General features: G+C 42.0%; 2 long non-coding RNA genes across 2 annotated transcripts; both read right to left on the bottom strand.

Annotated features, from left to right (window-relative positions):
- Positions 1 to 14545: 14545 nt before the first annotated feature.
- LOC117552874 lies at positions 14546 to 17657 on the bottom strand. The gene is made up of 6 exons (XR_004570047.1): positions 17600 to 17657; positions 17313 to 17411; positions 16705 to 16816; positions 16347 to 16502; positions 16057 to 16211; positions 14546 to 14678 (listed from the first exon to the last, which is right to left on the bottom strand). It is a non-coding gene; the product is annotated as an uncharacterized LOC117552874 (long non-coding RNA).
- Positions 17658 to 18753: 1096 nt separating this feature from the next.
- On the bottom strand, positions 18754 to 27033 carry LOC117552879. The gene is made up of 3 exons (XR_004570048.1): positions 26773 to 27033; positions 18887 to 18956; positions 18754 to 18805 (listed from the first exon to the last, which is right to left on the bottom strand). It is a non-coding gene; the product is annotated as an uncharacterized LOC117552879 (long non-coding RNA).
- Positions 27034 to 27413: the final 380 nt, after the last annotated feature.

The following is a 27413-nucleotide window of genomic DNA, read 5'->3' as shown; positions in this document are numbered from 1 at the left end:
GATAAGGAGATATATGATCAGTGTTGGGTGTAAGTTAACACGTTACAAAAGTAACAGAGTTACAGTAATATATTACTTTTTGCTGTAACGAAGTTAGTTAGTTAGTAACGCATTACTAATGAAATGTGGGTAATATATTACCCGTTACAATGCTCAGTAACGCAGTTACAACACATTTTAACCCGAAATTAAATGGTGTTTTGTTTTTTAAGTATGTACTAACATAGCGAGACATTCCGAGACCAGAGACAAATTGTGCGGGTAGATTAGTACACCTGGTGTTAACCAAGCGGCAAACTGTGGGGTAGAGCCGGGAAGCCAATACGGAAGTGCCACACACTGCAGTTCATATATTGGCCGATAGGCGATGGCTGCAGACAGGAGCAATTTCCATAGACCCCCATGTTAAAATGCCCAACTTTACAGCAGAAAAAAACATGTTTCTACCCCTGGCTCCATACATTTTATTATCGATATAGTTAGATTAGGGCGTGGTCACATTGAGTGACGGCTCTGTCAAGTGCCTGCCGCTGTTAGCTTCTTGTCTCTCTGCTAGCTGCTCTTATTATACATCCATGTAGCTGCTCCGTGAAGCTAGCTACAGGGACTCTGCCTGCTCAGCTCATCCAGGAAACACAACTTGTAGCCGGCCGTGGTTGTTTGTTCTTCATGCTTATTTATCGAACTATTGTGACTCGCTCTGCGGTTAAAACAGACGGTGCATGAATGCGGTAAGTGAAATTCGAGTGCTTTATTTATGTGTTAATGATTTTAATCAGCTACGTAATGAATGGTAAGGCTTGGATTAGCATGTAAGCTAGTGGTAGCTACATCGGTGCTAACGATTGTAATCGTAGCCTCCAAGTTAAAATCATAGACTGTATATATAAAGGTTAAAACGAAATAGACAAGCGTTAAGTGGGATAATACTGTTGAACAAACGGCTTCTGTTTGAGGTTGATAAAATAAGGTTACATCCTTGTAACTTAGAGATATTTTATTATGTAGGTAGAACATGCTGGTCATTATGCTGGTATACCAGCATGGACCCCAGCATGGACCCCAGCATGGGGACCAGCATGGACCCCAGCATGGACCCCAGCATGGGGACCAGCATGGACTGCTGGTCATTATGCTGGTCTGCCGGCGCAAAAACCGTTATACCAGCATGGACCACCATGAACTTCATGCTGGTCCCTGCTGTAACATGGTATGAAAAAAAAAAAAAAATCTATTATTATTAAGATGGCATGAAATACAAAAACATACCAATATTTCAGTTTATATACATTTACAGAACATAAATAACATTAGGAGATCTATGGATACGTCTCTGGTCCGGAGCAGGGTTGGTTCCAGGATAAGAGATCAACTCTGTGAAAGCACCGCCTGCTGACCAATCAGAGCTCAGTGTGTGAAGTTTAAAGCTATCAAGTCAAATTACAGGAGAAAGGAAATACAGAAAAACTGCCGTTGCAGGAAAGACGGCTAGCAAAAATCAACTGACTGTGTGAACGTGAAAATTAATAGAATATCACCTCCCATCAGTGGCGGCGCCAGAGATTTTCTCTAGGGGGTGCTGTGGGGTAGCTTGACGTTTCATAGAGGGTGCTCAAACATTTAGGGTTTCCCATTAATGCACCAGCGCTACAGTTGAATTTTCTACTGCAACACACACACACACACACACACACACACACACACACACACACACACACACACACACACACACACACACACACACACACACACACACACACACACACACACACACACACACACACACACACACACACACACACACACACACACACACAGATTTTTTTTTAAATATTGAAGTTAAAAGCATCAATCTGGTGCACTTTGAGAGCAACATTAAGAGATCTATGGATACATCTCTCAACACCCATACGAAACAGAACTGTCAACAGATTTACTTTTTCTTTATAGATATTTTACAAATCACTCCTCTTTTAAAACAAACCGTTTGAGACCCACTGAGATAACTAGACTAAAGTTAACTATCTAAACACTGAGAGAGTCCTTTACTTCACCTGAGCTGAGGCAGAGTTGGGTGTAACGCGTTACAAAGTAACGCAGTACTGTAATAATATTCCTTATGCCGGTAACGGAGAAGTGTAACGCGTTACTTTTATAATTCAGTAACCACACTACAGTTACTAACATTGCCCCGACACGCGTTACTTCGTTACTTTTATAAAATAATCACACTCACTGACAGACAAGAGGGGTTTCCGCCGCAGGTTTATATACATGTAGGCCTATGTAATCTGCGCGATTTGCGAGACCACATCTCCACGTGCAGTGCTGCATAAACATGGCTGAGTCTTTTCATCTGTAAACTCCCTCAACGGGCCGCTCGCTCTCTTTTGTTGATCGCCCTCTCACGGGTGAACAGTTCAATGTCCCGCTTCATTGTAGGAATTCTGCCATGTCTCTACCACTTTAGTTTGACCATCTCTGTTACTAAGTTATGGAATACTAAATAAATAAGTAATTAGATACCTTACCGTTATGCGCTCATAAAGAATGATAAGAATAATGCGTCTTGAACTGGTTTCATTAATTAGTGTCTTTACGTTTCACAGACTGTTAGCTTGTTGTGTGGCTGGTAGCCTATTTTAGAGCATATAAAAAGAAAGACTTGTGTTATGTCTTTCTTAATGCAATAGTAATTGGGGGTGCAAGTGGAGTCTCGCAGAGGCAAAACTGTGGCGCGCTTACACTGTAGGTGCGCCGCAGTCTGCGTGATCTGCCTGTAGGGGCGGGCCGGCCCTGCGAGTAAAGTAACGAGTAAAGTAACGAGTTACTTTATCTAGAGAGTAACGAAGTAGTGTAATATATTACTTTTTAAAAAAAGTAATATGTAATATGTAATATATTACTTTTTTTTAGTAACGAGTAACGACCCCATCTCTGAGCTGAGGTTACCTGAGACTCTCCGTCTGACAGGAGAGAGTTCTCCCTCCACCTTGTTGTTGAAAAAGCTCCTTATATCCGTTAGCTTGGCTAGCTAGCACCAGATGCTAACTACAACGATCTCCGGTAGATACCCACTGGTGCGCGAGGCGAGCTCTCTCGCTCGCTCGCGCACGCACGCACACAAAATGGCTCGTGCCACACACACAAAATGGCTTGTGCCACACACACACACACACACACACACACACACACACACACACACACACACACACACACACACACACACACACACACACACACACACACACACACACACACACACACACACACACACACACACACACACACAGAGCAGGGCTTGAATGAAACACAGAGACCCAGAAGTAAGCTACTTGTACTCACGAGGCCTATTATGTGCAGAATCCCTCTCGCTTTCAGTTGGTTTTGATTGAGTGTCCACACGTGGACGTTTAAGGACTAAAAAACGATCAATTTTTCACTTTGCTGTTAGCAAATCATTTGGCGCTCTAGCTAACAGGAAGTCACCCAAGTGTCACAAAGTAATTTAACCTATGGGTAGGTCAAAAATCGAATGGGTGCTGGTCATTGGCCTAATCATATCACCTGTGTTGGCTTTATGTTTTTGGTAAAAAATGTGTTTGTTTCACATATGCATTGATGTAATCAATAATGTTTCTAATTTAATTTAATAAAAATAATAATAATAATTTTCGAAAACAAAACAAAACACATATTTCTTGGGGGTGCTTAGGGGGTGCTTTGGCAATCCTGGGGGGTGCTTCAGCACCCCCTAGCTCCCCCCTGGCGCCGCCCCTGCCTCCCATCTTCAGAGCAATCTGACTAATATAACATTAGCAAGAATATAAGCTTTCTATATGCTATTACTCCTTATTTCAACCCTATATCATTGCAATTCTTTCAAAGAAATTCTACATTTATCAGAATTTTAACTCTTTAAATGTTTGTTTACGTAATGCCATTGCTTGTGGGGTATTTTTTCTTTATGGAATAGATCAATGATTCGCAAAAACAAAATGCATTTGTATTTGTAAAGACAAACATGAGAAATTGCTATATATGGTCGAAAATAGTAAAAAGCTACATTTTGAAGTGAATGTCATAATTATTTTATGCTGCAAGATAGATCTAATATTGTGTTTTTTAACAGCGTAATCTTTTGGGTGTGAGTGAATAAATGTATTTAATATAGAGATTCTATGAATTTGCAGTTATTTATGTTCTGTAAATGTATATAAACTGAAATATTGGTATGTTTTTGTATTTCATGCCATCTTAATAATAATAGATTTTTTTTTGTTTTTCATACCATGTTACAGCAAGGACCAGCATGAAGTTCATGGTGGTCCATGCTGGTATAACGGTTTTTGCGCCGGCAGACCAGCATAATGACCAGCAGTCCATGCTGGTGTTCATGCTGGTGTCCATGCTGGTGTCCATGCTGGTGTCCATGCTGGTTTTTTCAGCAGGGTGTATGACGAACCCCGTTCAACATAACCTGGATATGTTTGAGTTACCCGGTTTTTACCCGAGGATAACTGCTTCACCTGAACAACACAGGTAGGCTAAATATTAGCCTGTGCTAGCATAGCCGCATATCTTGGGTCTTGTTTTGGCCTCGTTCATTCTTGTCTATGTGTTTTGCAAAATGACTGGAGAGGCTGGTTGTTTGCTCTTCCTATCTAAGAGTTGCTTGTTGTAACTTTCTTCTAACTTTACATTTCTACCAAAGAGCTGCATCAGCTGTCGAGTGTTTTGTCATAGCGCTGTATTTTATAATCTATGTTAGATCAGCTGAACATTGTTCCCCCACATATTTACTTTGAATTCATTGAGAGTGCGGTATAATGAGACAATAACAGGCTACAGATGCGGACACACACACACACAAATATATTTATAAATATATACAATTTAAAGTATGAGAGCACTCTCATAATAACGTAACACAATCAGAGACTGGATATATCCCCCCCTCTCTCTGGTCGCTGAAATGGGGAATTGAAATTACGGGCCAAAAGTTGTATTTACAAGTATTAAAAGTAAGCAGAGGACACCAAACCAACTGAGACCCGTCTGTCCGCCACATCTACGCACTGTACAACACACACACATACACACTGTACCACACACACACATACACACTGTACCACACACACACCTACACACTGTACAACACACACACATACACACTGTACCACACACACACCTACACACTGTACCACACACACCTACAGCTCCTAAAGCATAATCAGGCTACAGCCGTTGTGTATTTTATTATGTGAAGCACTAAATGGTCTTAGAAAAATATCGACTCTTTGTTTGTAGTTATCTACTAAACTAAAGCAAATAAAGAGAGTAGGCCTGTTATACTAAGTGATATACATTTTACACACTGCTCTGCTTTCTGCACAGACCTCACAGCTGTTCTCTCTGGAAACATCGCGACGCGATGAAAGCAGTTTCTAAAATAATATCCAGGGGATGCATGCAGAGCTGTCATTGGCTGAGATAAGTCCGGCAGTGCGTCACGCCTCCACCGTTCCACCGGAAATGCATCCGTGGAGGAGCCGTGGAGGAACCATCAGTGTCTCCTCGGTTAGAGCTCCTCCAGAGAGCCTCCTCGACGCTCGATCCTCGGTGTGCATTTAGAGAAATGAGATGTCCTTCAAAATGGCGCGCTGAAATTCATTTCCGGGTCACTACCGGAGGACCGAGGAGTCGAGGAGTCGAGGAGGGGAAATTTGAGTATTGAGAAGCCTCTCAAGAACAGAGCCCTGAGGGACCACTGTAGTTAATTGACAAGGGTCGGACTCGGACCCTCTTCAAGTTACCCTGTAGGTACGGTCTTTGAGGTATGAGGTGAGGAGGGAAAGTGCAGAGCCTGAAACTCCCAAGTTTTTGAAGAGTGCGAAGGAGGATCTGATGGTTCACTGTGTCGAATGCAGCAGACAGGTCCAACAGGATGATGACAGAGGAGAGGGATGCTGCTTTGGGTGTATATGGATGAATTAGGTCAGCCACAAGCAGGAGTCTGACCATGCAATGCTCTGTAGGTGAGAGTGATGATTTTGAACTGTAGCTACAGGGAGCCAGTGAAGAGATCTCAGTATTGGGGTAATGTGGGACAGTGTATTTGACCGGGTGAGAAGTCTTGCAGCATAACCCATTACTTTGAGCTTGTTTAATGCTGAGCTGAATATGAATGTGATTGTGGGAAACATTTTAACGTGACTAGTGTCTACATTGTGTGTCCTTCAGTTTTCAAACAAATCCAACATTATGAAGAAAATGATTATGTAGATCAGGGGTACTCAAATACAAATCTTAAAGGTCCAAAATAAATGTTTCAATAAGACAAAGGTCCGTTTATTACGGTCATTCAAACTTTTAAACAATTGCAACAAGATTCTTAACACGAGGTTGCAAAAACAAAAATAATCTGTATGCAGCAGTTTTCATTGTTATTGTGTCTGTGCTTGACCCCTCAGAGTCGCAGTGTAAGAGCTGCACAGTTATGAATAAAGGCAGCTGCACCCTCTTTCATTCAGCATTCCCATTAGTGCTTTATAAATGTCTTGCCCCCTTGTGTGTCCACTGAGGTTCGTCAGGCCCAACACATCTTCAACAAACTCCCCCTTTGCCTCATCATAAAAACTCACAAACACCAGCAACTGAGCATTGTCAGTGGACTCACCCACAGCTAAGGAAATGCACTGTGCATTTTTTATTCCATCACAAAGCTGATTAATCAAATCACCAGCCAGTATTTATGTTCTTCTGGTTGCTGTGGAATCTGAGAGGGGGATTTGCTTGATTTGACCTGTTATTTCCTCTTTGTTTGCCTTCAACATGGTCTCCATCACTTCAGTCATGCATTCTTTTATACTGCAGTTATTATCCAGTGGAAAGCCCTTACCTACTGGCCTAGTTCAATCAAAGTGGTTACTTTTTTTTGGCTGGGCAGTGTAGTTTTACATACCATCTTATTTGACTTTCTCAGGACTTAAAACAGTTTTTTGGGGGCAGACCCCCTCAAAGAAAAAAATATATTTACACACGTAAGGTCATCATCTTAATAGTTGTTTATGCTCATCCGTGAGCAGAGCATCACGTTGACATGTCTATTACAGCTGAATGCGGCGATTACCATTTTGTTCAGCAAAACGCCTCACAAACGTATTAAGATCAACAGCTTTAGTGCGTTTTGATTCAATGCTGAGTACAGCCAAACTGACTGTCTCTTCTCTGTCATTGTAGACCGCAAATACCTAATTCCTTCAGTGCTTGGGTCCGAATGCTTCTCGTTTTGCGCCGTCCAGTTCAAAATGAAATCGCCGCTAATCGTATGTCCACGCTCGCGCCAGGACCGGGGGAGGGGTTACATGACGTGCATCTTGTGCTGCATTCACTTGCACTCGGACATTAGAGACTTTCTCTCATAAATGTCCGATGAGCCACAACTTTTCTTTCAAAACAAAGCTGCCAACTGGGGTGGCAGCTGGGGTGGCAAGGCCTATTTTTAGGGTGTCAGTTGCCACCCCGGTAGGTGAAACTAGGCTACTAGCTACAGTACAGATGGAACTAGATGAGCTGTTAACTCTCGCTCTGAATTATTATTTTTTTAATTCTCGCTCTGACTCAGAAAGGTTGAAAGAGACACACACATTTTTCCCACCCGCATTCCGCGAAGACCCGCCCTACTGTGCCTCTGATTCACAGATTGTTTGGGGGGAAAAAACGCTGACTGGATGCTGAATGTGATTGGACCAAAGCGTTGACACACACAGGTGGAACACAGTGGAACAGTCAGACATGCAGAGCGCTGTTTGCAGTGGACATAGCGGAGAATTTTGACTCGTTGCGAATGCGTTGTGGCGATCTCTCACATATAATACAGAGAGATAATACATATGAAAAGTATAATTTGCTCAGAGTCCGGAGACAGTGGTGGTTCGGTCCGGATCCGGACCAGAGTCCGTAGTTTGAGGATGCCTGATGTAGATGAACAATCACATTAAGGCCTACGTCATTAAAAGGCCCATTACTACACTAGAGTATTCTGGTAAACCAAGAGCAAAAGTCCACCAAAACAACAAGCAAGAAAAGCTGAAAAACCAATTCAACATCAAATATGTTTAACATGCAAGTCATGATGGAGTCAAATACAAGTATTCATGCCATCAGTATTTAGCTTATAAACAGCATGAAAGCAGAACAACAAACACTCAATCACTCCAAACTGGACAATGTTAGGACAGCAGCTGCCATGTAATAATGAACGGACGTCGCTTTAATATGACCGCTCAGAGGAGAGGAGTTCTCATTTCTTTAAACGTCTGCTGCTTCCCCTCCTCTCTCATCGGTTCCCCTCCTCGGTCCTCCGCTCGCATCTCTTGTGGGCGGGACTAAGTCTCGAGGAGGGGAAATTTAAGAATTGAGAAGCCTCTTTTGTCCCCTCCTCTTCTCCTTGTACACAAACTCGCTCGGATCAGTCATTAGCCCGCATGGTTTTTCATACCACTGCTACGCTGACGACACACAATTAATTCTGTCCTTTCCCCACTCAGAGACCCAAGTCGCATCTCTGCTTGTCTAGCTGACATCTCTCAGTGGATGTCTGCTCATCACCTCAAGCTCAACATTGACAAGACTGAGCTGCTTTTCCTTCCGGGAAAAGATTGTCCCACTCTTGACCTGACAATCAACATCGGCACCTCTGTTGTTTCCCCAACTCAGACTGCAAGGAATCTGGGTGTGACCCTAGATAACAACCTGTCCTTCACTGCAAACATCGCTGCTACAACCCGCTGCTGCAGATACACGCTTTACAACATCAGGAGGATACATCCCCACCTGACCCAGAAAGCGACGCAGGTTCTGGCCCAGGCTCTCGTCATCTCACGCCTAGACTACTACAACTCCCTCCTGGCTGGTCTACCTGCATGTGCCATCCGACCTCTGCAGCTCATCCAGAATGCAGCGGCTCGTCTGGTCTTCAACCTTCCAAAATGTTCCCACACCACTCCGCTCCTCCGCTCCCTTCACTTGCTTCCGGTAACTGCTAGAATCCACTTCAAAACAATGGTACTTGCATACCATGCTGCGAATGGATCTGCCCCTTCCTACATCCAGGACATGCTTAAACTGTACACCCCAGCGCATGCATTACGCTCTGCATCAGCCAAACGACTCGCTGCACCCTCGCTGCGAGGGGGACCCAAGTTCCCATCAGCAAAAACACGTGGGTTTGCTATCCTGGCTCCAAAATGGCTCTGTTCTTGGTCCCCTCCTCTTCTCCCTGTACACAAACTCGCTTGGATCAGTCATTAGCCCGCATGGTTTTTCTTACCACTGCTATGCTGACGACACCCAATTAATTCTGTCCTTTCCCCGCTCAGAGACCCAGGTCGTCACACGCATCTCTGCTTGTCTAGCTGACATCTCTCAGTGGATGTCTGCTCACCACCTCGTCCCCAGCTGACTCAGAAAGCGACTCAGGTTCTGGTCCAGGCTCTCGTCATCTCACGCCTAGACTACTGCAACTCCCTCCTGGCTGGTCTACCTGCATGTTTCATCCGACCTCTGCAGCTCATCCAGAATGCAGCGGCTCGTCTGGTCTTCAACCTTCCTAAATTCTCCCACACCACTCCGCTCCTCCGCTCCCTTCACTGGCTTCCGGTAACTGCTAGAATCCACTTCAAGACACTGGTACTTGCTTACCATGCTGCGAATGGATCTGGCCCTTCCTACATCCAGGACATGGTTAAACCGTACACCCCAGCGCGTGCACTACGCTCTGCATCAGCCAAACGACTCGTTGCGCCCTCGCTGCGAGGGGGACCCAAGTTCCCATCGGCGAAAACACGTGGGTTTGCTGTCCTGGCTCCAAGATGGTGGAATGAGCTCCCCATTGACATCAGGACGGCAGATAGCTTGCATATCTTCCGGCGCAAACTGAAAACTCATCTCTTTCGACTCCACTTCGAGCGTTAGAACTATTAACGAAGCACTTTTATACTAATAAAGGGCTGGCTTACCTAAAGCCAGTTGAGTAGCACTTGAAATGTTTGGCTCTATGAAACCTGATGTACTTATATGATTCTGTTTTCTTCAAGGTTGTGTCTTCCTGGTCGAATGTACTTATTGTAAGTCGCTTTGGATAAAAGCGTCAGCTAAATGCAATGTAATGTAATGTAATGAATGAGCTCCCCATTGACATCAGGACAGCAGAAAGCCTGCACATCTTCCGGCGCAGACTGAAAACTCATCTCTTTCGACTCCACTTCGAGCGATAGAATTACTAACAAAGAACTGCTAACAGAGCACTTATAAAGGACTGGCTTATCTATAGGCAGTTGAGTAGCACTTGAAATGTTTGGCTCTATGAAACCTGATGTACTTATATGATTCTGTTTTCTTCAAGGTTGTGTCTTGTCCTGGTCGAATGTACTTATTGTAAGTCGCTTTGGATAAAAGCGTCAGCTAAATGCAATGTAATGTAATATACATCAGCCCGCCCACTCAGGTCACACATGCACAATTTACTGTCTGTCCCACGTACCCACCTTAAGACCCGCGGTGATCGAGCGTTCGAAGCTGTGGCTCCTAAGCTATGGAACGCTCTGCCCGCTCATCTACGGTCTGCGGACTCTATTGACTCCGTTTTAAAGCTAATTTAAAGACATTCCTGTTTGAGCAGGCGTTTGGGTAACCGGTGTGCTTGATTTTATTCTATTTTATACTACGTTTTTATTTTGTTTTCATTGTATTTTATTATGTTGTGGTGCTTTTATGACTTCTTAACACGTGGCTTGTGTGTTCATTTATCATTGTACGATTCCTATGATGATGTTTTATTGTTTTGTCAAGCACTTTGTGACCTTAGGCGCATTCACACCGCAGTACTTTTCCCACAAAGGTTCATGAGAACTTAGTTCATGAGAACTCTTTAGTTCTCATGAACTAAGTACAGATCGTGTTCACACCGGAATAAGTCCCTGGCGGAGGATTAGGCAAATGAAGCCACTAACGTCACTTCTTCTTCTTCTGCTTTGGGTTTACTGGCACGCCGCAAACCACTTCACGGCGAATACTGCCACCCAAAGTCCCCGGCCGGAAGTCCCCGGAGTTGGGGACTGGCTTCCGAGTAAATCGCCAGAACGCCGACACCTCCTCATCTCCACCGCTTCCATGTTTTATTTTGTGTTGCCATAAGTTAGTCTCTCTGCGTTTCTGCGCTGGGCTAATGCTAATGCTAATAATGCTCATGCGAGGATAATAAAATGGCGGCTTCACAAAACGTTTTGGGAGTTTTACGGGGCGTGGTTTGCAATCCGCCCAGCCAATCAGACATAGGAACCTTTTTCTCCCACGAAAGTCCCTGCTCTCTAGCAGGGACGGAAAAGGGGGTGAAAAGGTTCTCATTAACTAATTTTAGTTCCGGCTCTTTTTGGTGTGAACGCAACATTTCGGAACTATATCGGAACTAAAGTGGGAAAAGTACTACGGTGTGAACGCGCCTTTTGTCTGTGAAAAGAGCTTTATAAATAAACTTTACTTACTTACTAGATTGTATCTAAAGTCCTGAGCCTTTTTGTGGCCTATATTTTTCTGCTTTGATGCATTTTTCTCTGCCTAGGGATTGACATTAAGTTTATTGATCACTAGCCATTATGGCTATTGGTTTTTAAAGTCACTAGCCACTCAGCATATTCACTAGCCACAATTTTGTTGATGGGCAATTACTACCTGACCCTGTCTTTGTGTTGAACCTACCCGGTTGGTTAAACATTCTTTTCATCTCGTTTGTCTCCTCTTCCTTTTGGTTTCATCATTGCATGTTATCATTGTGTGTTTTCTGCTATTCAGGTTTTGTCACAGCTGTTTCCTGACAATTAATTGTAGCCTTTGAGTTTTAAATCTGCTCCTTGTTCAAGTTGCTGGTCACGGCCTAACAAGCCAGAAAGCCAAATGGACCAATAGAATGAATGAGCAAACCATGTGCATTAAGTGCTCATGGGTGTTGGATACGATACGATAATATAAGATATACAGTTGAGATTGTCTGCCTTTTTGCATGCAGTGAATTTCTGGATTATGATTTTTCTGGTCATCCAGACACAGTTTATTCCTGCAATGTTCTGAGGTGTCTTGTTAGGTGATGGTGGCTGGTGTCCTCACTTAGTGGATTCTACTAAATCTGTCGTTAGGGTGTGGGTTTTATGGGTTGGAGTTTATTATTATCACTCTGTTATTTCTGCAAAGTGATACCAAGTGCTGAACTTGCCTGCTTGCAGGAAATGACAAGGCCAGGGCTTACATGCAAAACATCTTACCTTGTACGTTCTGCATTCATTTAAATCTCTTCCGTGTGAGTTGGCATACTGAAATGTAAAGATGTGTATTTGCACTTTTTGAACTACACCAAGTGCCCCCCAGCTGGCAGCGGCATAATGGTGTCACCCCCTGTGCAGAGCTGCATGTCTGTGAGATTGAAGACTCCCCTGAGTAGCTTTCGCTGGACCAGACAATTACTGGGGATGTATTTTATGGAATGCCATTTAAGCCAATATTAAATAAATAAATATATACATAAATAATTAAATAAATACATATATATATATAAATATGCCTATGAAATAAATTATAAAATAAATAAATTAGGCAATAAATATGTATACATGTACATTTAAATACACATTTATTTATTTCATGGGACTTTTATTTCATAATGACACATTTATTTATTTCAAGAGACTTGTATTTCATAATGACACATTTATTTATTTCAAGAGACTTGTATTTCATAATGACACATTTATTTATTTCAAGAGACTCGTATTTCATAATGACATATTTATTTATTTCAGATGACTTGTATTTCATAATGACGCGTTTCTTTATTTCAAGAGACTCGTATTTCATAATGGCTTATTTCATGTGACTTGTATTTCATGATGAGACATTTCCATTCCTTATATGCAAATGAACGGAGCGTGGTTAGCTCACAGGTCCAGAGACCCAGACCAAAGCAACAGCACCACACTGACTACTCGAGAAGAGGAAGAAAATGGAGGAGAAGGACTATAAGGCAAACTACTAAATTCTCAGAGTCAGACATCGCATGTAATCTGATACTCTAAATTTCACCCGCCAGAAATGTTCGCTTCTTCTTCTTCGGTGTAAATTGTCCGTTGGCAAACCAGTTGACTTCTTCTTCTCTCGGTTTTTTGGCGGATTGCAAACAACTTTAAGGTGCATACCGCCACCTACTGTACATGAGTGTGAATCATCATATCATTCCATCTCTTAACTCATGGACGTATCTATGATCTAATCCACAAATAAATAAATTAGGGCTGTCAAACGATTACAATTTTTAATCAGATTAATCACAGCTTAAAAATTAATTAATCATGATTAATCACCATTCGAACTATGTCCAAAATATGTCATTTCTTTATGTATATTGTTGTGGGAATGGAAAGATAAATGAAAGAAGGCGGATATATCCATTTAACATGTTTATTGTAAAAAATGTCTGTGTGTCAAAATGAAAGAGAGCACCTATCAATCATCAAACCGTGGGGTCTTAATTCATTACGTATTGATTTCTATCTTACTTAGAAACTTCAGGAAAGTCGACGGGGGGGGGGGGCGCTAGTGGAGTGGAGTACTTCGTGACCACAGAGTGTGAACGTTGTGATCAGCTGTTTTAGCGCAGTTCTCCAGTGAAGGGGGGGAGTCTCCCTCCGCAGCCGGTTGGCGTAATTTTGGCACAATTCCGTTGTACAGACCGACGTTAACAGCAGCCCTGTCTGTGCACACGGAGACCGACTCTGTCGTCCGGTGATCTAACCGCCTTCTGGAAAAGCTTCACAAGTACGTCGGTACGCAAATGTGCTTTGTGACACAAGTGACGGTACGCATTTCAGATTCCGCACATAACCTGCGTACCAGTTATGTGTTACCTGTACTACAGCTAAAGTATTCTCCGTCGGGACTTCCTGCAACAACACCACGCCGTTATCTTGATTCTGATTGGCCAGAAGACATTATCAAAGATGTTCTATTGAGAAGACGATCACTATGTGACAAAAGTTTTCAAAACCGTTTCTGGTCTTCCGTATTTCCAGACAAGTGGCTGCTGAAATCAATCTTACTAACTGCTGTCTGTGCAATTTACTCCGCGCCAGTTGGCGGACTTTATTTTGCTTACTTTAACATCATTTTTCATGGTAGGGCTAAGCCATTTCTTGGTATGGGTGTAGCCTACTCCAGCCATACCCTGTCTTTATAAATATTTGTCTGCTGGCATACCAGCAGACCAGCATTTATCTATCACCAGCTTATGTTAGTATTAAATATACAATGTATTCTGGTAACTATCAAAATAAAGACATTGTATAGTGTTCATAACAGTATTTTTATTTAATAAATTATACTTAATACAATAATATTACAAAAAAAACCTACATCTAAATAAATATATCATCTAAAAAAGATGCATTTGATTTAAAAATAACAAATATAATTCAAAATGTAAACAGCAACAAAGAAATTATAAACATTTTTTTTATTTTTCTTGTTAATATCCATTATCTTCTCTGTTATGTATCTTCCGGTCTTTGCCAATCTGGCCAGCATTTCTTGGTCCTCCACGTCTTTCTCGTGCAGCCACTGCTTGAAGCAAACTGAAAATAAGAAACAACAATGTTTTAAAAAATCTTATTCAATTATGTGATGATAGAACTGCAAACAGAATAGCTGTAACTTTAACAAAATAAATAACTCAGTTACCTCTAATCATTAACCCATGTTTGTATCATTGAGTTAACTCTGTGTGTTGCTGCTAGCATACATAATATATACCTGACGTGGAAATGTTACTCGTGGATGGGGGGGCTACAGAGCTACTAGAAAGACAGTCGAACCCGGTGCATTCCTCCGTCTGAATGTGGAGCACTTTTGCTAAATGTTTAGACAAATAGCTTGTGTTACCGCCCTTACATGCTAAATTCTTATTGCACTATTGGCAACGAGCATTTTCCACCTCAAGACCAAGCCCCCAGGAAGTGTGCCGGACTCTGAGGAAAATATTCGTTGTGTCCAAACGGCCGTACTACAATTTCCTTATCAGTCTGTGACGTCGACCGGCCCAGAAATACTTTTTCCCATTGACTAACATGGGGAAAGAGACGTCTGTAACTCGGTGGATACTTTTTTTGAAACTAAATAAACTACCCAGTATGAACTATTGTATAGCCCTAGAATCATTAAGTTCTTAAAGTTGTAAAATGCACTAAAAGCCGAATCTAGATTTATTCTCTCTCTCCATTCTTTCTAGTGAGCCGAGAGTGTGTGCTTGGGGGGCGGGGCTTAAGGGGCGCATGCTCTGTGAGCGCACAAACGGGTTATTCTGCTCTGACAGCCAGGCATGACGGGTAATCTGTGACGTTTCGCTCTCTCAAAAGTTGGGCCATTTTGACTTCATGCGCCAATGAGCAGCTCTCATAGGAAAGAACGAGGCCCCTCCTCCGATGCTGTATGCAGTTCTTATTAAACATCCATGCTCAAGACGGGTAACATAACTACCCTCGGGGCGCTTAGTTCTCTCCGCCATGTGTTTGTGTGCGCACGTGTGTGTGTGTGTGTGTGTTACATGCATGTAGCAGGTTCTGTGTGTAAACTGCCCCACCCCCTCGCACACCGACAGGGGAGAGAGATCTCTCGTCTGGATTGGAAAGATCGAAAATAAATCATAGACGCACTTTGTAGTCTTATTGCATATTAGAAACGGAGTTGCAGTAAGACTGCAATATAATGTTTATGTAGATATAATACATATGACATCTATTTTTTTAAATGTCTCCCGTAACGATAAAAAGATTGATAACATTGGACGTTAACGGTACCACGGTCTTTAATAATTCAGCCCCGGGGCCCCGTTAATACTGGGGCTCGGTACCCATCCCTAGTTTTAATTATTACATCATCAATATTACATTTCAAATAACCAAGTACGTGGTTACCAACACAAAGCGCAAGTGGCTAGTGCTGCTAAGAACATACCTGGTGATGGTGATGATGGTGGCTCTTCGCTGCAGGATCTGGTCGATGTCCTCCTAGCAGAAGCGATTGCCTTCATCGTTCTCGTCCATGATGGCGGCGTAGGCTCCTTTCCTCAGCAGGTCCTCGATCTCCTTCTTGGAGAACTGCTGGACCGGCTAAAGGCGACGTAGAGAGACATTTACACAAGTGGATTTAGAAAACTCTTTTTGAAAATAAACTAAGCGTACTGCAACAGCGACTGACCCAAAAATGACTTGGCATCTAGAAATGACAGATTTTCTTTTTCTCACCCCGTTGTTGTTCCCACTCATGCTCTGCAGGACGGGACGGTCCAGCCCGAGCTTCAGACTAGCTTTATCCAGCATTTCCCTCTCATAGTTTCTAGTGATCAGACGGTACACCTCTACCGCCTTAGACTGGCCAAAACGATGACACCGAGCTTGAGCCTGAAATACAAAATTAAAAGAGGGGTCAAAAGAGCATCATGTGCAGCTGCTGTTCAACGTTTTTAAGCATTAAATGGGAAAATATACACTTAAAGAACCGAGGGAATAAACGGAAAGACTGTTGTTGTTGTAGCCCTATTGAACTATCTTTAGGACGGACAGAGCAGATATATATATATATATATATATATATATATTGTACCTGCAGGTCATTTTGAGGGTTCCAGTCAGAGTGGAATATCACACAGGTGTCCGCAGCAGTGAGGTTCACAAGCTCTTGATCAGGTGTTTGATGTGGGCTGGCATGATCCTTTCTGCAGCGATGAATAAAGAAAACAAAGAAGACATTATTAATAATAGTAACAACAATAATATTAGTATAACTATTTATATAGCACTTACACAATAATTGCAAAGTGATTCTCACAACAAAAATAAAGAACAAAACAATACAAAAACTAATTATTATAGGAATGTTAAAATACAAATAAATGATAAACATTCTGAGAGGCCGACTACAAAAGGTAGACTCAATGGCTCTTGATGACATCAATGAGCAGTTCCAACACATGCTGCTGTATAAAAATAAATAGGTCCAGATTTCTTCTATTTAGTGTTGGATGATTTGTTGTATTGATTGCTGATGGATGTTAAGATATGTTTTACAATTATAACAAAAAGATTATTGTAATTGGAATCAAAAAGTTTACAAATCGTAGTTTTAATAAAATGACTAGCAATATAGGATTTATTCAACAGCGGTAAAGCATTAAGTTACTAAATTAACGTACACTGAACTGTAAAACTTACCACTATTTAGGAAAGGACCTGATCAGAAGGATTGACTAGTAAGACAGCAAAGAGGCGGAGGAGGTCTCTGTCATGTACAACCATTGGTAGATGTTACACCTGAAAGAAAGATAAGGAAATAAGACAACACAGGAGGACAAACATCTTCTTAAGTAAAAGACCAAATCATGTCAAGCTTTAACCTGAGGCTGTTTTTTCAGTCTTTACAATGCACAGTTGGAAATTACATTCCAAAAGCTAAAATTCAAACTCAACACCATAAATAACTGGGTACCAAAGTGCTTTACCTGATAGGACACGTTCCACACGGAGCAGCAACCATCCGGCTGGGCCGTATGCTGCATATTAGGCTTGTTTGAGACACATTGCGGCTCGCCTCGAAAGTAGACGAGAGTAGCCGATTGCAGCCGGGGGAGGTGTCAAAAAGCTCGTCTTAAGTCGGACAGCTCGGAGTCGGAGTCGGCTTGACTGGCTGGGTTTGCAATGGCGGAAATTGCGTTGGCGTTTTTCGTTGCAGATGAAGTGGATGCAATAGAAATCCCACAATTATTATATCACTACAAATGAATGACTCAAGTGTCAGTTCATTTTGAAACAAATCAGTACAAGGGGGGTTGAATACATGTAAAAGACAGAACCACTTATTACTTTTCAAAACTACTTCCGTCAGTGGTCTTGACAAGTTTGCATTTATAAAGAATGCACAAATGTGTATATTCGTTAATGTCAGATATGTACTAAGTAAATGCATTTGTTCCTGCTCAAGATTAGATTCAACTTTATTGTTATTGCACATATTACAGGTACTGAGACAACGAAATGCAGTTTAGCTTCCAACCAGGAGCAACAAGCAGTAAAGTGAAAAGTAATGTACACAACCTACAGAATAAAAATGAATTGAATGATGAATAAACAGTGAGGGGTATGAATACACTAGATATCAGCCTGTGAGCAGTATGAACAGGGTGTATGAATATGCTAAGATATATAAAGTATGAAAACGGTAAGCAGTATAGTATAAAATATATAGATATTAATTTCATGATGATAAACATTGTGGAACAATGATGAAAAATGGGAATGGATGTGGCGACGTAAAACTGACACAAAACAACAACAACCTTTTGCCGAGCCAATTGGAGAGTTTCATCACCAGCACGTGGTAAAAACCACCAATGAGCGCTCAGCTCGAGATACCAGCGAGTCGTTTCCCATCAAGCATTTCGCTTCCGCAGCCCGTGGAGAGCAACTGCGCCAACTCGCCTCGCCTCGCTCTCAAGGCTGCGGGCGTCTTTGTCCCGCGAGATTTCAAAGTCTCATGTAGGCGGGCCTCCAGAGCAAGTCGGACAAAATGACTAACCATCATGCAACGCACTAGCAAGACGTTGATCGCAACTGCGCAGGTCTGCGCAGGTCTTGCTTGTCTCAAACAAGCCTATTATCTCCTCCCTCTCCACTGTTTCCAGTAGATCTCTACTGCCTGTCCAATAAAACTGAAATGCCCCAAAACAATCATATTTCAAAAGTTAAAAACAATAACTTGCTTTTGGCATTCAAATGTATTATAATCTCACCTTTTTCCTGGATGTCAGGAAGGCGTTCCCTTCAAGTCCGCAACCAGTCATAGGAGTTCAAATGCAAAGCCTGAAAGATGACAAGAGCGGGAGACTTACATGTTACAAGATAAGTAATACCAGAGCAGTGTTTAGGACAGGGGTGCCCACACTTTTTGGGCTGGTGAGCTACTTTTGAAATGACCAGCTCACCGAGGTCTACCAACCAAAAATAAAATCCCAAATTGCAAGGGTTGCTGAATAACACGTTTTATTTATACATGGGATAATAGGGCTGCAACAAACGACTAATTTGATAATCGATTAATCTATCGATTAATGAAACGACTAATCGACTATTCGGACTATTACTGTATGCCTTGCACAATTTCTCAAACGTTCTTATTTAGCCATCAACTTTTAGATTTAGCTTGAGGTTGTTTTAGGCATGTGGAAACTAACAATGAAGACAATAAAGATTAATACTTGATTCAAAAATACATATATTATTAAATTAACAAATTGTTTACAAAATTAACATTGCTTTTTATTTAAATAAAATAAATAATATTTCGCATCAAAAGAAACAACAATGTTTTAACAAATCATATTAAATAAACTGATGACAGAACTGTAAACAGAATAGCTGAAACTTTAACAAAATAAAGAGTAACTCAGTTACCTCTAATCATTAACCCATGTTTGTATCATTGAGTTAACTGCGTGTGTTGCTGCTAGCATACATAACACCTGACGTGGAAATGTTACTCGTGGATAGGGGGGCTACAGAGCTACTAGAAAGACAGTCGAGCCCGGTGCATTCCTCCGTCTGAATGTGGAGCACTTTTGATAAATGTTTAGATAAATTGCTCGTGTTACCGCCCTTACATGCTAAACTAGGGCTGTGCGATTATGGCAAAAATCATAATCACGATTATTTGGTCAATAATTGATATCACGATTATTTTGACGATTATTCATTGACCATTTATTGAACTTTAAAACAAATAATATTTTACCAATAAACAAGATCAATAAATGTGTTGGAGCGCACTTCCAAAACCATACTAAACATATATTATTAATATGATAAATAAAAATAAATTAGACCAAAAATAAATGAAATCAAATATGATGCAGTGCACTGTCACAACCTACTGAAAACTCCTTAACATATAGCCAACATTTTGGTAAAACATATTCAACATATTCAACAGGCTGGCCAACCGTCATGGTCCAGAAGTAACAGGAAATAAATGTTGAACTACAATTTAAGACCAAATAAAAATGTTTAGGCCACCATGGTCACACCATGCTGGTAGGGCTGCTCATGTCATCTCTTAAAGATTTTTTGCAAGAAATACCAGCCTGTTGACATGGTCTGGTTTCAGAGATGAGCGCAGGCAGGTGACGATATTGCCACCTGTACTGAAGACCCTCTCTGAAGAGGAACTTGTGGCAGTGCTGCCACATATGACACAGGAAAAAAAGAAAAGACTCTGAAGAACCCTTTCTTTGCCATTATATAAAAATAGTGTTGCTACAAAAGTATAAATTAGGCTTACTAATAAGACAACTCAGATCTGAAGCTACACAGTAATCTGCTGCAGCAACAGTGCAATAAAAAAGACAACATTAATAGAATCAAACCCATTTTTTGTTGCATTTTATTAGAGTATAAAAATAAATGCCTTTAAAATAGGATGCAAGCAACACTAGTTTCTGAACTGATAGACTATAATCAATTTAAACAGAACAGATCTTAATGTTTGCATTCTTATACCATTTTGTACAATAATTATCATGAATAAATTCAAACAAACTAAAACTCAGCTGATTAATAACGGTATCTAAATTGAGTTTTTATTATATCAAAAACCTGTTGAAATGCTGCTGTTATTTTTACTGTCCCACAAAAGCGCGTCGCAGCCTCCAGGAATGCTTCTTTCACAACTTCGCCGTCTTCGAAAGACTTCATGTGTTTCGCAAGAACGTGACTGACACGATAAGATGCTCTGGTAGCAGCCTTGCTCTTGTTGTTGGGCCTGGTGGAAATGGACTGCTGTGCATTTAGCTGTCCTTTCAGGCCCCTCCCCTTTTGGAGCGTAGGGCAGAATTAGGAGGGAATTCCGTCTCGTAGCGTTTGTGCACTGTTTTGAAATGCCGCTCCTAAATTACCCTTCTTCGATAAAGCCACGCTCGCATTGCAGATCAGACAGATGGACTTTGAATTGGAATAGATACAAAAATAATGATCCTCCCACTCGGAGTGAAAATTATATATTTTGGGCTTTTTTGCTTCTGCCATAATTGCGGTCTTGTGTGTGTGCGGACTGTCACTCCTGTTGACCATCCATGCTGTTGACACGGACAATGTCAGCGAACTAGTGCACTGCTCACCAGCCACGCCCGGACACATGGGGTGAGGCCGGCCAATCACAAAGCTTTGATGCGTTCAAGTGCATTATTCTGGCACGGGAACATTATGTTACAGGCAGTGCTGGAATTGGGCCGGTACTCACCGGTACGCAGTACCGGCACTTCTGGTTCTGACCCATGGAGTACCGGCACTTCTTGCTCAGTACCGGCATGCTGGCGGTACTCCGGTACTCATGCACCGTGCCAGTACTCAACACTCTCCCGCCGTTCTTATTATACATCCATATATATATATACAGCCGCCCGGTACTCAGTAGATGCGTCATGAGGTGCCGAACGGACATTCTCATCGCTCTAACCGCTGGAGTTTCACAGCGGCTGTCAGCTGTTTACTCCTGTCATTCAAACAGAACGTGCTGGAGAGGGGGGCGGGGCTTATCTTCTCCATGTAAATACTGTGGTGGAAACGACTATGTCAAAATTAACCTATTTGACCGTGATTTAATAGTAATACACGTTTCAAAATAATAATAATAATAATAATAATAATAATGCCGAAGTAACAACATACTGAAAACTGTTAGTAAAACCATGTTTTAATGCTTTACAATTTACATACCTAGATGCACGTGTGTTGTGTTTATGCAGTGCAACTCCCACCCAGTGGGTGGCTATGTAGAGTGATAGAACAGAGCAGGCACGCCCCCGAGAGAAGGAAAGCAAGTCACGTCACAAATTAGCATTTCTAAAATGTTAGCGTGGATTAATAAAAGTGCAAAAAGACAGCGGTTGTCGCCGGAAGAAACTTCAAATACAGAGAATGCTGTGCCTGTGTTGGAAATTGTGTCTGATGGGGAGCTTTCTTTGGTTGATCCTCCTGCTCCAAGTTCTAGTGCATTAGCATTAGCACTAGCTCCGCCGCCTCCTCCAGAGCCTCTAACGTTAGCTGCTGCTGGCGCAACTGCCACCACCAACACCGGGCAAAGCGATGCACCTGACTGCTGGACAACGGACCAGGTGCAATATTTTTGCAAGACCAATGCATGGCTCCTTCTTAAAGATAAGAAGCTAGGATGTCGGATATGCAGAGATGTCAAATCTTTGGGAATACACACTGGACAAGGACTGAAACTGTCAACTGAATGGGGTGAGTGTGCAGTGTCTCATTTCGGTGTTGACAAGGGCAAACAACAAGCTAGCCTGAGAAAAAAAATCAAAGAACATAAAGAATCACAAGCCCATGTAAAAGCTGCTGACATCCTTACATCTGCTTCACGTGAAACTATTCAACATCAAGTGCAGTCTATGCATAAATCTGAATTAGACACCACTATCAGAGTTTTTCGAACGGCATATAAAATTGGCAAACATAGCCGGCCATTCACAGACATGCCAATTGATTTGAATGTACAGAAACTGAATGGGCTGAACGTGGGCAGGGTTTTGCACTCCAATAAAACCTGTGGCGAAATCATCGACCACATAGCTCATGAGCTGAAGAAAAAAATGGCAAAAGACATTACAGAAAACCAAAGAAAACTCTGTGTTTTGGTCGATGAATCTACCACTATTAGTGGTAAAACGGTGCTTGTTGTGTGTCTGCGCTCAGCATTAGCTGATGCTGAGCCCGAAACGTTTTTTTGGGAGCTGATCGAGTTGGATGGAACAACGGCTGATGACATCACAAAGGCGTTAATGGAGTGTCTTGGAAGAGATTTTAACGAGGACTTTTTAGGTCAGTGTTTCGTTTCTATTGCATGTGATGGGGCTTCAGTCATGCTAGGGAAGAGAACAGGCGTTGCTACCCCAGTTGTGTAGTAAATTCCCAAGCCTGTTTGTGTGGCACTGCTCCAATCATCGTCTAGAGCTGGCAGTTGGGGATGTGGTCAAGGAGGTCTCAGGGCTCAATCATTTCCAGATCTTTTTTGACAAACTCTATTCCTTGTTCCATGCCTCCCCCAAAAATCAGAGGCAGTTAGCGCAGTGTGCGCAAGCAGTCGGACAGCGTCTCCTGGTGATAGGGCGTGTTTTGTCCATCCGCTGGGTGGCTTCAAGTGAAAGGAGCGTCAGAGCAGTCTGGGAAAACTACCGAGTGCTTCATGATCACTTCACAAATGCTGCAAACGACACGAGCAGGGATTCCAGAGACAGAGCAAAGTACAAGGGCCTGGATGATGTGCTCACATCTGCAACGTTTGTCAGCAATCTGGGACTGATGTACGATGCGCTCACAGAGCTCAGCGACCTCTCTCGGCAACTCCAAAAAAGAGAGATGACACTGCCTACAGCAGATAGGCTCTTAACTCGAGAAATACGAGTTTTTGAATCCATGGACACCATGCCTGGCCCACACATGACTACAGTTCATACAGCTCTAGCTGAGAAGTCCTTCAAGGGTGTTGCCCTGCGTGAGAATGGCAGGCTTGTACAGATTCATGCAGGTCAGTTTTTCCGCAGTATGGTAGAGAATCTGAGACACAGAATGACTTCCACAACCTCCTCTCATGTCAGCACAAGAGAAATCCCATTACATGGCCGGGAGGCCCGGGACAATCAGCTAATCCAGGACATGAAAGTTATCCATCCTGGAAGTTGGCCTGAAGAGGAGTTAGACGTACAGTATGGGGACGTAGAGGTGCTACGTTTGTGCGAAGTGCTGAAAGTGGACAGAAGAGAGACTGTTCAGGGCTTTCGCGAATACAAGGAAACCAGGGCATCCCGTACACCTGCTGCCATGGAGCCTCTACTGAAAGCAGTCCGAACCATCGCTGTCTCCACTAGTGGAGTGTGAGCGGGCATTCAGCTGCATGAACGATATCCTTACTGCAAAAAGGAATGCTCTCTCTGTCAGCCGACTGTCCAGCCTGGTTTTCATTAAATGTAATGGACCATCACTAGGACAGTTCAATCCGGAACAGTATGTGAGGTCCTGGCTGGCAAAGGGAAGGAGAAGTGCTGATGAAAGAGCCTGTCCAGCTCCAGCCCCTGATACTGATGTCCCCAAGGCCTTCTGGAGCCTTTTCTAACAATGTGAAGTATATTGCAAAGCAGCTCACCCAGTGAGAAGACTTTTGGCATAATGTGCCGATTTGTACAGATCCTGGAGATAGAAGGACTTCAGACCAACCAGGGAGTTATCTGATCAGCTTGGTGTTCAATGTAACTCTTTACCATGGCTCAGACTTTGTTACTTGCAGTTACAGTTTCTCATTTTAGATTGTGCAAATTTTGCATTTGTTTTTACATGTTCTTTGTTCATGCTCTTTATCATTTTTCTGAGTTGGAAAGTTAGATTGCATCATAGTTTACTTTATACATATTTGTATTCTTCAGTGGTGAAGTATATTGCAAAGCAGCTCAGCCATGTGAGAAGACTTTTGGCACTTTTTCGTTTTTCGTTTTCTGAGTTGGAAAGTTAGATTGCATTCAAAATGTACAGAAATACTTAATTTTGTTAAAGCTTTTTATAAAAAATGCTTCTGACCAGAGCTTTGTTTCCTTGTCATTAATGTTGAACACCACCAGAGGGGCTCTCACCTGAAAGGTCTCTGCTTCATGTGTCTTCAGCAGAAGATCTAGACTTTGATTGCTATATTTTCAGTTAATATTGACCTTACTGAGCTTTAGCCATATCCGCTGCCTATCATAAAAAATGTTAAGTACAGTGAACCTTTCTAAAATATACAGTAGTAAAGAGACAAACCCACCAGCATTATAGTAGCCAAATTCTTGTTTGTGGGCTGTATATATAAAATTGACTTGAAAAAGTTGCTGATTTTAGAGTACTGGCACCTTTTTCATTCCAATTCAAGCACTGGTTACAGGACATTAACGATAAAACAGAATATTGTTGTTCTATTTTTAGACACATCTCGCGATCGACTGGGAATCTCCCCGCGACCCTTCTTTTTAACTAGTTGCTGCTCTTGTTCTGACATCTTCGCTCGCGCTGAACACTCACAACACATGTCACTCCCACGTGGCCGAGTGGGCTTTTAGGGAGGGGCGAAAGCGCACCCAGCAAAATAATCGTATTTTGTCAATTATGCTGTTTTCATAATCGTCGCAAACCATAATCGTAATCGCGATTAAAATACGATTAATTGCACAGCCCTATGCTAAACTCTCTTGGCAAGGAGCATTGTCCACCTCAAGACGGGTAACATTTAACCACACCTTGGAGCGCTTCTCTCCGCCATCTCCTCCGTGTGTTGCTGCATGTAGCAGCTGTGTGTGTGTAAACTGCCCCGCCCCCTCGCACACAGACGGGGGAGAGAGAGGTCTCGATTGGAAAGATCAAAAATACACCGACCATAGACGCATTTGTTTGTCTTTTTGCATGTTAGAAACGAGTTGGCGACACTAAGACTGCGAGATAATGTTTTCGTAGCAATAATACAGACCTTTCTCTTTCTCAACTCGCTACTCGGAGGGAAGTCGCTGTCATGCCTTGTGAACACTCCGATAATGCCTCTCCACGTTACCTTTCTTTGGCAGAGCGACGCTTGCTTTTACAAATAAGGCAAATAACCTTTGAATGTGACATCACAACAAAAATATTCTTCCTCCCATTCTGGGTGGAAGTGGTATGTCTTTAGCTTCTTGCTCGGTCCCGCACTCGTTGTGTTGTTTGTCTCTTTAACTTAATTTGAGTTTTCCCGGCACTTGACTGATTTTGTATCGCTTTGCATTCTGGGTTAACAGACTGGAAAGCGATAGGTCGCTTTTTCTGTCAATCAAGTAAACTCCTGAATTAAGTGGCAGGGAGGCCAAGGGAGGAGGGATCAAAACCTGTTTTGTCTATTTTAACGGAACTGGATTTTTTTTTATATGAATGACTCGCGATCTACCAGCATTGCCCTCCCGGTCGACCGGTCGCCCGCGGTCGACGTACTGGGAACCTCTGGTTTATGACATGCAGAGAACAGATCAAATCCCCTGACAGGCTCACACACTTTGGTGATGTCCTCATCTGATAATGATGTTTCATTTTTAGCAGCAAAGTAACATTACTCAAGGTATATGTTGGACCCAACTCATGTACAGTATGTTTTGCATCTCCTCAACAATGGTCTGTATAGTTGAGTAGAAACAAACTGTCCCTACAGTTTCAGGTAGATTAACAAAGAAAAGTTTGCAATGAAGCACAAAACTCCTCTTTGTATTAAGCTAGCTGACACAAAAAGTACAGCTTAACATGCTAACCTGGTGGAGTTAGCTAACTTCATGTCCAACACGAAACCTCTAACGTGCATTACATTGACGATTTTAAACACAACTTAACTCTCTCAACTTGTAAAATAACGTTAATTTAACATACCCTTAAATAACTACATCACGTTTTTCAGGGGCAACACAAACTGCAGAAAACGTTAGCTGCTAACTGTTGTTAGCTAAGACAGCTAGCTCGTAACGATAGCCTCCTAGTAAGGTTACGTTAACATTAACTTAACGTTGTAAGAAAGCAAAACGAACCTTCGAGACATATTTTACTCTCAGACTGGGTGTAATTGTGTAGCGTTGCTTACCTCCAGAAGGACTTTTAGCTGTTTCCCAGTAGAGACTAGAGAGAGCTGTCAGAGCGGTTGCTCTCAGAAGAGCAGCATTGGGCGGACCAGATAAGACCAGAGAAGACCAGATAAGAACCAGTTAAGTCTTGGAGCCCACCGACGTCTTCCATGTTGTTATTTTCATTTAGTAGTTTGCCTTATAGTCCTTCTCCTCCATTTTCTTCCTCTTCTCGAGTAGTCAGTGTGGTGCTGTTGCTTTGGTCTGGGTCTCTGGACCTGTGAGCTAACCACGCTCCGTTCATTTGCATATAAGGAATGGAAATGTCTCATCATGAAATACAAGTCACATGAAATAAGCCATCATGAAATACAAGTCACATGAAATAAGCCATTATGAAATACGAGTCTCTTGAAATAAAGAAACGCGTCATTATGAAATACAAGTCATCTGAAATAAATAAATATGTCATTATGAAATACGAGTCTCTTTAAATAAATAAATGTGTCATTATGAAATACAAGTCTCTTGAAATAAATAAATGTGTCATTATGAAATAAAAGCCCCATGAAATAAATAAATGTGTATTTAAATGTACATGTATACATATTTATTGCCTAATTTATTTATTTTATAATTTATTTCATAGGCATATTTATAT

This window comes from Gymnodraco acuticeps, unplaced genomic scaffold, assembly GCF_902827175.1.
Source record: "Gymnodraco acuticeps unplaced genomic scaffold, fGymAcu1.1, whole genome shotgun sequence".
Taxonomy (NCBI): Eukaryota; Metazoa; Chordata; class Actinopteri; order Perciformes; family Bathydraconidae; genus Gymnodraco; species Gymnodraco acuticeps.
This window is presented reverse-complemented; position numbering and strand designations above follow the sequence as displayed.